At 51.5% G+C, this 12,752-nt stretch overlaps 1 protein-coding gene across 1 annotated transcript in view; it reads right to left on the bottom strand.

The window, feature by feature from the left end:
- Window positions 1-12,752, bottom strand: part of RAB6B (RAB6B, member RAS oncogene family) — a 61,298-nt gene that overhangs the window by 20,707 nt on the left and 27,839 nt on the right. The gene's annotated exons all lie outside the window — the stretch shown is intronic.

The raw sequence follows: 12,752 nt of genomic DNA on the forward strand, positions 1-12,752 counted from the left end.
AGAGGGGAGTCAACACTTAAAAGAAGAGAATGGCCCTGGGCAAGGCTCCTGGTTTTTTTTGTTTTTTTTTTTTAAATTAATTTATTTATTTTATTTTATTTTTGGCTGTGTTGGGTCTTCGTTTCTGTGCGAGGGCTTTCTCTAGCTGCAGCCAGCGGGGGCCCCTCTTCATCGCGCTGCGCGGGCCTCTCACTATCGCGGCCTCTCCCGTTGCGGAGCACAGGCTCCACACGCGCAGGCTCAGTAGTTGTGGCTCACGGGCCCAGTTGCTCCGCGGCATGTGGGATCCTCCCAGACCAGGGCCCGAACCCGTGTACCCTGCATCGGCAGGCAGATTCTCAACCACTGCGCCACCAGGGAAGCCCCAAGGCTCCTGTTTTTATGACTGTTTATTCACCTAAAGGCAGCCCCGGCTGGAGCTGAGGGGTGGCTACAACTTGGCAAGAAACCCATAGTCTTACTGGTTAAAAATGAGAGGGCAGATCATAAAACTATCACAGCAGCCGGAAAATGTGGAAAATCCTGGAGATGAGAAATCCCAAATTCTGCATGTAAATTCTACCCAAATCTCTGGCCCAAAGAGACCACAAGCAGCCTAAGACTGAAAACCAAACAAACAAAGCTGAACTTTGTTCAGCTGCCTACCATGGGGGAGAGAATTGAGAATTTAAGTTGCTGCCTACCATGGGGGAGAGAATTGAGAATTTGGGTTCAACAATTACTATTCCAAAGGAACAAGCAGAATCCATAGTCTTAATCACAATGTGTAGTATACAACTCAAAATTACTATACATATGAAGTAAAAGCCATATTTAAGAAAAAAAAAGAATAAATGGAGACCAACCCCGAGGTGACCCAGATGTTGGAAGTAGCAAGCATTTTTAGGCAGCTAATACAATTATGCTCAAACATATAAAGAAAACATGCTCACAATAAAGACACAGATTTTAATCTGTGCATCTCAGCAGAGAAAGAGAAACTATAAAGAAGCAAATATAAATTTAGAACTAAAAATACAATATCTGAAATTTTTAAATGCTTAACAGAAGACAGCAAATGACAGATGAAACAGTGAACTTGAAAACGGATCAACAGAAATTATCTGAAAGGATAATATGGGGACACCAGACAAAAAGAACAACTAGCTATCCAGGTAGGCCACAACCTCCATTCCCTCTCAAAGGTCAGCACAGGTCATACAGTGTGTGAGTGTATTGATGGGAATGTGTGTATGAGTGTATGCGAGTAGACACATGATGAATGGAGATACACAGGTGTGCATGCAACTGTGTATCTGCATGTGGAAAGTAGTAGGTGTAAGAGGCTTGTGTGGGTATGAGTGTGTGGTGGGGAGGGAGTCATTTCTGCTTTGAAGGTAAAGCCCAGATCGATGTATGCACACAGCCCTGGTGAGGCCAGGAGGCTAAGAGGCTGAGGTGACCAGGAGCCTCCATGGGGGAGGGGGACAGATTTCTGCCAGCAAACCTAGGCTCCCTGTCAGTGCCTCCTAGGGCAGTGCAAGGCCAGGCCTAGAGCATCTGGCATGCAGCTAGCAGAGTGCCCCACCCAAATGGACCTGGGTGGGGTCATGTGCCCAGAGGGCCCTGGTCTGTCTTCAGGGACCTCTGCCAGTGCCTTGTCAGGCTCTGAATGCTGTATAATGGGCTTGGAAGAACACTGTGTTGGGAGTATCCTGGAAAAATGACAGCCTCTCTGGCCCTCAGCTTCTTATCTCTAAAATGGGGATAATCACAGCTTCCTTCAAGGACTCTTGGATCACATGAGTTAGACTGCGTGAAGGTACTCTGTGCAAACAAAATGAGGACTGACCAACTGACTGAGGGATTTCCAAAAGATGCTGTAGAAACTTGGTCCTGGGAGCCCTTGTGCTTGTAATCTGTATTCACATCCCAATAAATGAGTGTTCCCAGAGCTTCAGGAAAGGCTGGCCCTCAAAGAGGTGGGTTCCAAAGGAACCATGGAGTCTTGGCCACAGCATTCATTCTCTGTATTCTGTTTCCTCTTATGAGGTATGCAGTAAATTATTCTTGCTGGAAACTTTTCCACAAGGATGTAAAGAGGGTATCAAGACAACATGAGCAGCAGGCTTGACTCTGAGACTCTCCTACCAGTGCATGACCCCCACGATCCTCCCCTTCCCTCCTCGACTGTGCTGGGTGAGCCTCCTGTACTGCTCGATGCCCCTCCGAGGAGGCTGGACTGCATCCTGCTGTGGTTAGATCACCCCAAACCTGGCAATGCTTATTTATTCCTTTAATATTGCTGTACTTGCCAACTGTACTGCTTATGAAAAATGGCAGGCACTTCGTTTTATACAAAACAGGCGGAACCTTAACAAGGATAGATTTCATAGCTGCGTCCACATTTATCTTCTTCAGAAGGTGGTGTTAACCAGTGTTAACAGGGGCTCAGACACACGGTGCAGAATGATGGCGCGTTACACGCCTCCCTCTACACAAAAGCTCCCATTGGCCCAGCATATGACCGAGGAAAGAGATGTTTCCTGAGGCACTTGTTGAAATCGTTTTTGCTACATGCATTTATTATGAAATGTAATTTCGCATCCACATTCTGACAAGACACAGTAATAAAGTGTGCTGTGGAAATTTGCATGGTAATTTGCATAAATTGACTCAAGATTCTCTTCTCTGGAAGAGAAATCATGAAAAGGAACGTATGTGTGTCTTCTTTTAGCCTTGGCCAGGCCTTGGCCGGTGGCTGGGGAAGCATCCCCAAGTGGCAGAAAGCAGCTGGGCATGACAAACCCTTGACAATGAAGCTGCTGTTTGTGCTCTGCACCACCAGCCATCAGATGAGAGTATCAGGGTAAAGTCATGCAAATGAGCATGCAAAATGAAGCTGGCAAAACTTACGGATTCAGACCAGCAAGTGGATGCTGTGAGGGGAAGGAGACAGCAGCCTCTGGAAAACACGCTGGGCACGGTCTGGCCTTGCCAGCAGCTCAACCAAGTGCTGCGGAGGAGGGGTGGCTGGCTGGGAGGCCACAGCGCAGGTACCTGGATTCTTTCAGACACCTCAGTCTCAAAGTCTACACAGTCCCTGTGGCCACTTTCCTCCCAATGGGGAGTGGCTTATGCCAGTCACCACCCAATACAAATATTTATCAATTGCTCTTTTATTCCCTGACTGTGCTCTGAAACATCAACCAAACAATATGCACCTTACAACTTTAAACAAGGGGTGAAATGTCATCAAAATTAGTCAATCCTTCCAGAAGCCACACAGATGCCCAGGGATGTGTGGCCTGAAGCTCCCTAAGAGGTCTCCCACAGGCTCACAAATGGATGCAGTGCATCAGCCCTCTCCTCATCTCTTAGGGAGAAACATGTTCTGGGGGATGGACTTTTGAGGGCATCTAAGAGCTATCTACGAGTAACCTATGAAGTGAATTAGGAAGGATTACTAAAACCTGGGTCAGAGCTGCATGATGGGGCCACTTCACTTATGAACGCTAGCAGGTGCTATTGGACTCCCCCAATACCAACCGGCAACCTCCTACTCCCTTGCCAGCCTGGAAACTGTAAAAGTGAAATTCTGCTTTCCCAGCCTCTCTAGAGGATAACGGTGATCGTGTGACTCAGTTCTGGCCAATAAGACATAAGCTGCAGTCTGCTGGAGGGGGAGGGGATTCCAGGGAGGCTCTTGCTATCTTTTTCTGCCTTGAACGCAGAGGTGACCTATAGAGCCAGGCTGCATGAAGATAACCCACAGAACCATGGTCATTTTTAAGTCTTTTGTCATTTACAGACAGTTCTGGGTGTACTCTGATGATTTTGCAAATATGTTCCTATAAAAGAGTTTCATCTTCAAGAAATTCATGGAAAAGACTCTGACAAGTACAGGTTTCTGGTAACTGACTGTACTGCTGAACTGAATGAATAAGCATTTTCAGAACTCTAATGAAAAACTGATGAACTCATAAAAGTGCTAACAAAAGATCAAGATGAAAAAAAAGAAATTAATTACATGGGACTGAGTGAACTGATGAGGATGAGTATAATTTTTGTGACTTTCTGTCTGAATTAAAAAAAAAAAAAATCCCACAAGGACTCAGAGGAAAAGAATATACAAATCAATTTTCACTGCAAAGTAAAGGAGCTGTTACAGTGGAGGATTACTGGACTGAATGTCAATGTTATGACATAGTATAAGTGTGTTTCATGTTTGGTAATTGCAATCATTGTTGCTTTTGTTGTGGTCATCCATGTACAATGCTTGGTGTCAGTCTATCTATCTCTTGTAAAAATAAAATACAGTGTGTGTGTGTGGAAAAAAAAAAAAAAAAAAAAAAAAAAAAAAAAAAAGATAACCCACAGAACAAGGAGGCAGAATAGAATGACAGCAGGGCTCTGGGACCTGCCTGACGGCATCACTGTGCAGCTGGGCCACCTCAAGTCCTACCGTGACTTCTCTCACCTGAAAAACCAAAGCCCTTCCTTGTTTAAGCCAGGTTAGTCAGGTTTCTCTACTAGAGGCTGACTGCATACCTAATTTGCAATATGCTTGACAAAAGAGAGGGAGAGAAGCGCAGGGGAGAGGAGGGAGGGAAAGAAAAGATGTTACAGCAAGTCTGCCCTCAGACCAGTCCCAGGTAAACGTCCAAAAGGAGCACCTGGGTGACTGGTGGTGCCCCAGTGGGTGTCTGAGGGCAAGGTCATCTTGCCAAGCTGCCTGGCATTCAGGGACATTTCACTATGTAAGAGTGTCACCTCACATTTCGACCACAGAACCTAATGTTTGCAAAAGGTGGAACTCTACTGCATTAATATGATAAAATCATCATGTTGCTAGAGCTAAGCAAAGATGGAGTCCAGTGTTCTGCCAGAAGTCTGAGGCCCTGGCAGCATCTGGCGGAGTGCCAGAGCTCTGCACATGTGCACGTGCAAGCATGGTTGGGAGGCCTACAGTTTCCCATGAAAAAACTTTGTTAGTAAGTTGTTAGCTTCACTTCATCATTACCAACTTAGTTTGTTGTGGAGTTGTTGGTTTGCTTCGCTCTCTATATAGAGTATAGTAATGTACATTTTTATCAACAGTATTTCTGGCCTATAATTTTCCATCACCTAGGCTTTCAGACCTCCATGAGCTATGGTTTAAATACAAATTAACCACATCCCTACTGCTAAAGTTTGAGGCCACTGGTCTAGGTGACGCAGGGGTTAAAGGCCATCCAAATAATTTCCAGGTTAAAAAATGCAATACTAAGAAACTGGGATGCTGGCCCAGAATCTCTCAGCTAAGTGACAGAGCTGGGATTTGAACCCAGGCCCCTGCATGCAGCATTGTTTTGGAGAAGAAAAAAAGAGCTGATATAAGAGGATGTGCTGACTCTTCCTCCTCTGTGTGACCCCACTCTGACCACCTCGACAGGGGTGGAAGATCCTGCCCCCGTCTCTCCAGGTGCCCGGTGGTTACCCGGACACCACCTGGGATACGTGGCATCTTGGATTCTATGGGGAAAGGCCCCTGCTCCTGGCCCTCCACCTGCTCTCTACAGTCCGACCCAGAAAACTCAGTAGCTCTTGGGGCTTCAGGAATCCAGATCCTTCCAGCGTCTCCTGGGCCCACCCACATAACAGCCATTTTCAAACGTCTTCACTTGGCTGTTCCACTATCACCTCCCACTCGACTTTTCATTTTGCTTTGTGTCGATGGCACCGATAATCTTCTGGGGCGTCTGGACAGAAACCCAGGGCCCACTCCTCTCCCTCTTCTGCGCCCCACAGGCCTACTCTGTCCGCTCGCCCCTCCCACTGTCCTGTGTGTCTAGGCCCAGGCTTGGCCCAGGCCCCTCACTCATATCCCACGCAGCCCTGCATGACTGCTCAGTCACGCTCCTCCCTCCCCTGCCCTGCCCTTCCACTCACAGAGCTGCATCCAAGTCTGCGGGCCCTGCTGCAACTGCCATCCCTGCCCTGGCCAGGGTCCACAGGCCTGTCTCCTGCAAACTCTGGGGTCTTTGATCCCATCGGTGCCCACCGTAGGAACCACAATAGCTCTCCATTCCCTGCCCCGTAAGCCCAAGCCCCGCTGAGCTCCTAGGGCTTCCAGAGCCTCATCAACTAGGCCCATTACCCGCTGGGACAGCAGGCACAGAGCCCGGAACCCACAGTACTTTTAGAGGCCCAGAAAAATGTTTTTTTTTTTTTTTTAACTTTTTAACTTTTAATTTCTTTTAAAATCAAAAGAAAGGGGCTTCCCTGGTGGCGCAGTGGTTGAGAATCTGCCTGCTAATGCAGGGGACACGGGTTCGAGCCCTGGTCTGGGAAGATCCCACATGCCACGGAGCAGCTGGGCCCGTGAGCCACAATTGCTGAGCCTGCGCGTCTGGAGCCTGTGCCCCGTGACGGGAGGGGCCGCGATAGAGAAAGGCCCGCGCACCGCGATGAAGAGCGGTCCCCGCACCGCGATGAAGAGTGGCCCCCGCTTGCCGCAACTGGAGAAAGCCCTCGCACGAACCGAAGACCCAACACAGCCAAAAATAAATAAATAAATAAATAAATAAGAAAATCCTTTAAAAAAAAAAAAATAAATAAAATAAAATCAAAAGAAAAAGATGAATATAATAATAATGATATATAATAATGAATCCAGCCTGTATTGTCTTCATCTTTATAACAATACAGTTATAAAATATAATTTACATACATTATATATATTTGTGTGTATATATATATTGCTTTTTAACGAAGGAAGGCGCAAAGTGCCCGGGAAGGCAAAAGTACCTAAGGCCGTGGAAGTCAAAAGGCAGCTCGGCCAGTAGCCCCTCCACAGGCCCGCTAGGACCCTCCGCTCCAAAAAGGCAGAGCCCGCCCCCGCACTGCCCCCCACGCATGCGCAGCACTGGATCATTGCACCTGGGGCTCCCACCAAGGCTTCTCCTTCAGCATACTAGCCCTCCCTCCCACGCAGTGGCGTCAGATCCTCCCTGCCCTTTCCCACTCAGCTCCCACCCTGTCCTCCAGGAAGCCTTCCACACCCACTAGAACAGCCACTGATCCCTGCCTTGTCTGAAGCTCCACGCCCCTAAGGACCACAACACTCTTGACGAGCTTCACGCATTAATGTAGGATGGGAGAATGGGAGGATGAGCAGGGCGGTACCTGGACGATGACAGCAGTGTTGGTTACGACGTAAGCCTCAGCCCCATGCCAGCACTCCAGCCGCAGACCACACTCCCCGGGGGAGGAGGCCACGTGAGGCCACCCCCTCACCTCTACCCGCCCCCCGCCCAGGATCTGTCCTTGCAGAACTGCAGCCTGGCCACCCCACAACCGGACCTTGCCCTCAGAGCTGAGTGCCCAGCACAGTACGATGTGCACACACACCCTGGCAGATGGGACGGGTGCTGCGCCGTGCACCCCGGAGGCCAAGGGCCCAGCTGCCTTGCCTGGTGCCCTTGCAGCACGCCATTTGGCTCCTCTGAATCTCCTGCCTCTTGCTGACCAAGTGCTCCATGCTGTGGCCACAAAAGCCATCTCCCCTGGACCCTGCACGCCGACCCATCCACTCGTCTGACTGGCTGCACCTCCTCTTCAAGGTGGAGCCCCGGGCACCCCCCCACCTATCAGAGGGAACCCTCTCTCCTGGTCTCTCTTGGCTGCTGTGGGCTCTGTGTGGGCTCACTCATCTCCTTACAGTGACCCCCTGACAGAAAGGTGCTCAGTACCATCAGCAACCTACCCCCAAGTCCCCATCCCCTTCCTTTTCCCTGGCCCCAGCAGAGGAGGGGACCAGAGAGCAGCGCCCATGAGCGTGAGGCTGGGTGTCCAAGGAGGACATTCTGGCTTGACCCATCCCCAGGTCCTTCTTCCTCACTGTGGCCCACTTCAGGCCCACCAGTGAAGGCAATGTGGAGACACTTCAGGTGTGGGGCTTGGCTGCCCAAGCCTGGCAGCCTCCAGACCACCTTCCTGAGTCTGGTTGGACAAGCATTAGCAGAGCTCGCTGCCCCGGAAAGAGAGACTTCAAAGCGTCCAGCCCCACGCGGATGACCCCTCACACACCATGGTCATCACAAACGCCCCCTCCCTGGGCACCTGGGATGTGCTGCTGTGGGACCCAGCGGGAGCTCGGCTCCCCTGAAAGGCCACCCGTGCTGCAGGGGTGAATCGTCCGGGTGGGGCAGGCGCTGGTTTGGAGGCTGCTGAGCAGCCAGATGGGCAGCGCCATAGCGTCAGTGACCAGGCCCCAGTAAACCTATTTACTTTATTAAATCAACTTACAAATGTTACATAAAGAAACATCTGATCATTCTGAAAAGCCCTGTAAGAACAAAAAGACTTGCTGCCAGATAGGCTCCTGGGGAAATGGCTTCCCCAGGTCAGATGCTGGGCCAGTAGCACGTGAAGCACCAGAGGGGCCTGGAGCCTGGAGGGGTCTCCAATGGGATCAGACTGGGAGGTGCTGGGACACTGTGTAGTGGGTTGAAGAGTGTCCTCTTCCCAAATTCTGTCCACCTGGAATCTCAGAATGTGACCTTATTTGGAAAGAGGGTCTTTGTGAATGTAATTAGTTAAGGGTTTCAAGATGAAAAATCATCCAGGATTTGGGGTGGGCCCTAAATCCGATGACTGCAAGTGGCAGGAAGGATTCCCTCCCAGGCCTTTGGAGAGAGCGTGGCTCTGCTCATTCCAGACTTCCAACCTCCGGAATTGTGAGAGAATAAACTTCCGTTGTTTTCAGCCACTTGGTTTGTGGCAATTTGCTATAGCAGTCCCAGGAAACTAATACACACCTAGCGGGGAGAGAGGAAAGCCCCCAGATCACTGAGGGGCTACGAGCAACTCAGGCAGTCCCTCGGCCTGTGAGGGCACAGTGGACACAGCCACGCTGTCCCCTTCCCGGAGGCACCGTGGGACCCAGGGCGTGCTCCAGTGCAGTCCTCCAGAGACACCCCCAGGAGCAGCTAGGTAAGCCCCAGCAGGCCGGGACCCACTAGGCTGCTTTCCTAACTTGTGCTGTGGTGGGAGGTCCAGGGACAGGCCGGGGGCTCTAGCCTTGGTTATCAGTTCATCTCAGTCACCTCTGAGATTTAAAAGTGCTAATGCCTGACGCAGCCTGTGCATCTCCAGTCATCCCCCAGTAGGTAATGCTAACGTGCAGCCAAGGTGGGGGACCCATGAGAAACCCCAGGAAGAGGGCTGCTCCCGGATTCTCCCCTCTCACCCCCAGCCACCACCTGGGGGCCGGAAACCTCCCATTCTGGTTCTATTGCAGGTTTCAAACAGGTGGACCAAGGGCCAGGCCCGCAGGTGGGTTTCACTGGCCACTGGGAGGGGAAAGGGGGCCTGGCCCACAGAGAGGCCCATGTCTTATCACAGCGCAGGTACCAGGGGTTTCTTCTTAGTACATTTTGAAAGACATATTTTAGTTGGGATTTTATACAAGAGAATTGTTGCAGGCGTGAATCTCACCAGGCTGTAAGTCTTGACTTTTTGCTTCTTTAAGTGAGTGGATTTAGATGGGGTGACAGGTGGGTGGTGAGAGGCTGGGGAATGCACATGTCAAGAGGAGAACAGGTACACGTGTGTGCAGGGGAAGTGCCAGGCAGGAGGCGGCAGGAGACCCGCTCTCCCAAGGCCACAGGTCAACAAGGCGACATCTCCCCTGGGCCTGCCAGGAGGACAGGACCCCCGAGAGGTCTGGCGGGAAACCGCGCTCTGCGTGCCCGGGTCCTCGTGCCAGCTCCTTGGGGCCTTGGGCATGTTCAGCCCCAGACAGAGGGAGGACTCGCTGCCACCCAGGATGAGGTTGAACCCCCTCTACCCTCCATGCCCGGCTCAGGGCAGGGCCAGATTCTGTGGCCAGGTCATTTTCTCCTACTTCTCTGCAAACAAAGTAAGCACTTGAGAAACATCTGTTGTCAGAATAAGTGAATAGGGGAGGGGGGCGGGAGACAGAGCCAGAGACACACATAAGGATGGGAGGGGTGGAGCGGTGGATCCGCCCTGGGGACTTTCTGGGCACCTCAGCAAATCAAGGCGGTGCGGGGGTGGGGGGGGGGGCGCCCTGCTGGGCTGTACTGGTTGGTACACAAGGTATTTGTGGGCAGTGCTGGGGAGCGGTCAGCATGGGGGGGGCACAACTGGGAACATCCCCCAGGGCCCTCAGGCATCTCGTCTACTTCCCAAGTGCCTCTGCCACCATGTTAAGGAAAAGTAACATTTCCCCCTCTCCATCTCCAGAGAATTCATGAAAATGGGCCTGTGTGCGCACACAACTGGAGCCCCAGCCTCCCAGCCTAACTACCATCTTAGAGGGTATTGGGAGAGAAGTTCTACCTGCAGCCAAAAAAAAAAGTCAGAAAAGCCTGCCGTGGGGAGGGACTTGGGCTTTCCTCACTTTTTGCCAGGACACTGGACATCGACACTGGGCCACTGTGGCCGCTCCGTCGGATGGAGTCTAAGAACCGAGGCAGACAGGGCCTCCTGAAGCCACTGTGGTGGATTCTGACACCAGCTGACACCAGCTGTGGGCAGGCCCTGTTCTGGACCCATGAATGCAGAGGTGGATCCGAGGGGTCCTGGCCTCAGCCAAGCTGAGAGCCCATCCAGCAGCCAGAGCAGTAGGAGGTCCTGTAGGGCTGGGAGGCCAAAGGAGCCCTGAGGACAGTGTGCGAGGGAAGATGGAGCCGTGGAGGGGTGCAGAGCATGAGGAGGGTCCTGACCACAGACAAACACGTGCTCTGAGCCTTGATGAGTCAGAGGAATTTTTCACAGCAGAGGAGAGGAGAGGGAAGGGCATTCCAGCAGAGGTGACACCACGAGCCAAGGCATGGAAGTGGGACAGTGTCACTGAGTGGGGAGCAGCAAGCAGGGAGGCCCGCTGGACCATGGGATATGGGACAAGCAGTGGGCCATAGGAGGTGACACTGGAGAGTCAAACGACATGGGGAGGAGTTGAGGCTTTGATCCACACCAGTGAAGACCACTGCAAAGGCTCTGAGGCCATCTCTACTGCCCACCACTTCCAAGAACACCAGCCAGCCAAGAGCATCGCTTGTTATCAATGGGACATCAACAAGAAGTATTATGAGTAACTTAATATTTGAAAAATCAAATAATCAAAATAATATCTGTGAGATGATTCACTGACACACACACACATGCACATGAACACACACACAAATATGCAAATACCAAGTCAGACTTAAGAACTGAAGTTAGAGCTGTGATTCGGACGCAGAGCGATGCAGTAGGACTCCCCTTACGGGGAGGAGAGGGCTCTGCAAGCCTGCCGTGGTACAGAGCCTGGCCTGTGCCAAGCAAGACAAAGCGTGGCTGAGATAATCATCCCAGAGCAGATGTCCAAGGCTGTGTACATCACTCGGGGCCCCATGTCCTTACCCTTCAGTCAATTCTTACCAAGTCCACTAGTTACCTGGTATTTCAGATGACAGCAGAGGAAAAGTAGGGATTTAGAGGGAGGCAGAGAAAGGGGCTGTGTATGAGGCAAAGATGCTGACTGGTCCAGAGTGAGACAGACAGACTAAAGAGCAGACACAGAACTGTAATCCGCAGTGGGCTGTGCTCTGCATGCTCCGTAGGTCCCGGGAGGTGGGAGACCTCTTAGCCCTGCAGTCCCCAGTGCGTTCTATAAATATTTATCCTTTGAGGACTCGATGACAAAAGGATCCCATGACCAAATACATCTGGGAGATCCTGCACACTACATCTCTCTTTCAGCAAATCAAAACCATACACTGATGTAGTAAAAGGCCCTGAGAAGTCCTGCAGTAGAAAAGTAGATTTACTTTCGTTCACCTGTGTTCCCTAAGCCCCGAACCCTTCTCCCTGCCTTTTTTTCCTCAAATAACACCTACTAACATCCCTTGGAACTACTATCTCACAGAACCCACTGGCTTAGAAAATTGAATTATTATTTGTGTCTGTCTTAAGGAAGAAAACAATATATTTTTTTCTTAAAAATAGTTGAAATGATTAAGTTTGGTGCCTTGTGATAACAGCTTTAGTTGCAGGGGAAGTTCACTTCATTTGCTCATCAGCGGTGACAGGAAAGTGAAATGTTACTGACCTTCAAGAGCTCAGCCTTAGGCTACGTGAAGCCACCTCTGGTTGATTCCAGACCACCCTTGAGAGCCAGGAGCACACAGGTCACTCCATCCAGCCTCCTGCCCATGTAGAGCAGTGCAGGCCCATCACACCAGCCTCTCCAGGGAAGGAAGTGCCCCAGCAACCGTGTGTGTGTGTGTGGGGGGGGGGGGGGGTTGTGGGTGTGGGGGTGTGTGGGTGTGTGTGAGTGTCTGTGTGTGGGTGTGTGTGTGTATGGGTGTGTGTGGGTGTGTGGGTGTGTGTGTGGGGGTGTGGGTGTGTGGGGGGGGTGTGGGTGTGTGTGTGTGCGTGTGCATGTGTGTGGGGGTGTGCGTGGGGGGGTGGGTGTGTGTGGGTGTGTGTGGGGGTGTGGGGGTGTGGGGGTGGGTGGGTGGGTGTGTGGGGTGTGGGTGTGTGGGGGGGGTGTGTGTGAGTGTGTGGGTGTGGGTGTGTGTGTATGGGTGTGTGTGGGTGTGTGTGGGTGTGTGGGTGTGTGTGGGTGTGTGGGGGGGTGTGGGTGTGTGTGTGTGCGTGTGCATGTGTGTGGGGGTGTGCGTGGGGAGGGTGGGTGGGTGTGGGTGTGTGTGGGGGTGTGGGGGTGGGTGGGTGGGTGTGTGGGGTGTGGGGGGGGTGGGGGTGTGGGGTGTGGGTGTGGG

The sequence above is a fragment of the Balaenoptera acutorostrata genome, chromosome 4 (assembly GCF_949987535.1).
Source record: "Balaenoptera acutorostrata chromosome 4, mBalAcu1.1, whole genome shotgun sequence".
Classification (NCBI taxonomy): Eukaryota; Metazoa; Chordata; class Mammalia; order Artiodactyla; family Balaenopteridae; genus Balaenoptera; species Balaenoptera acutorostrata.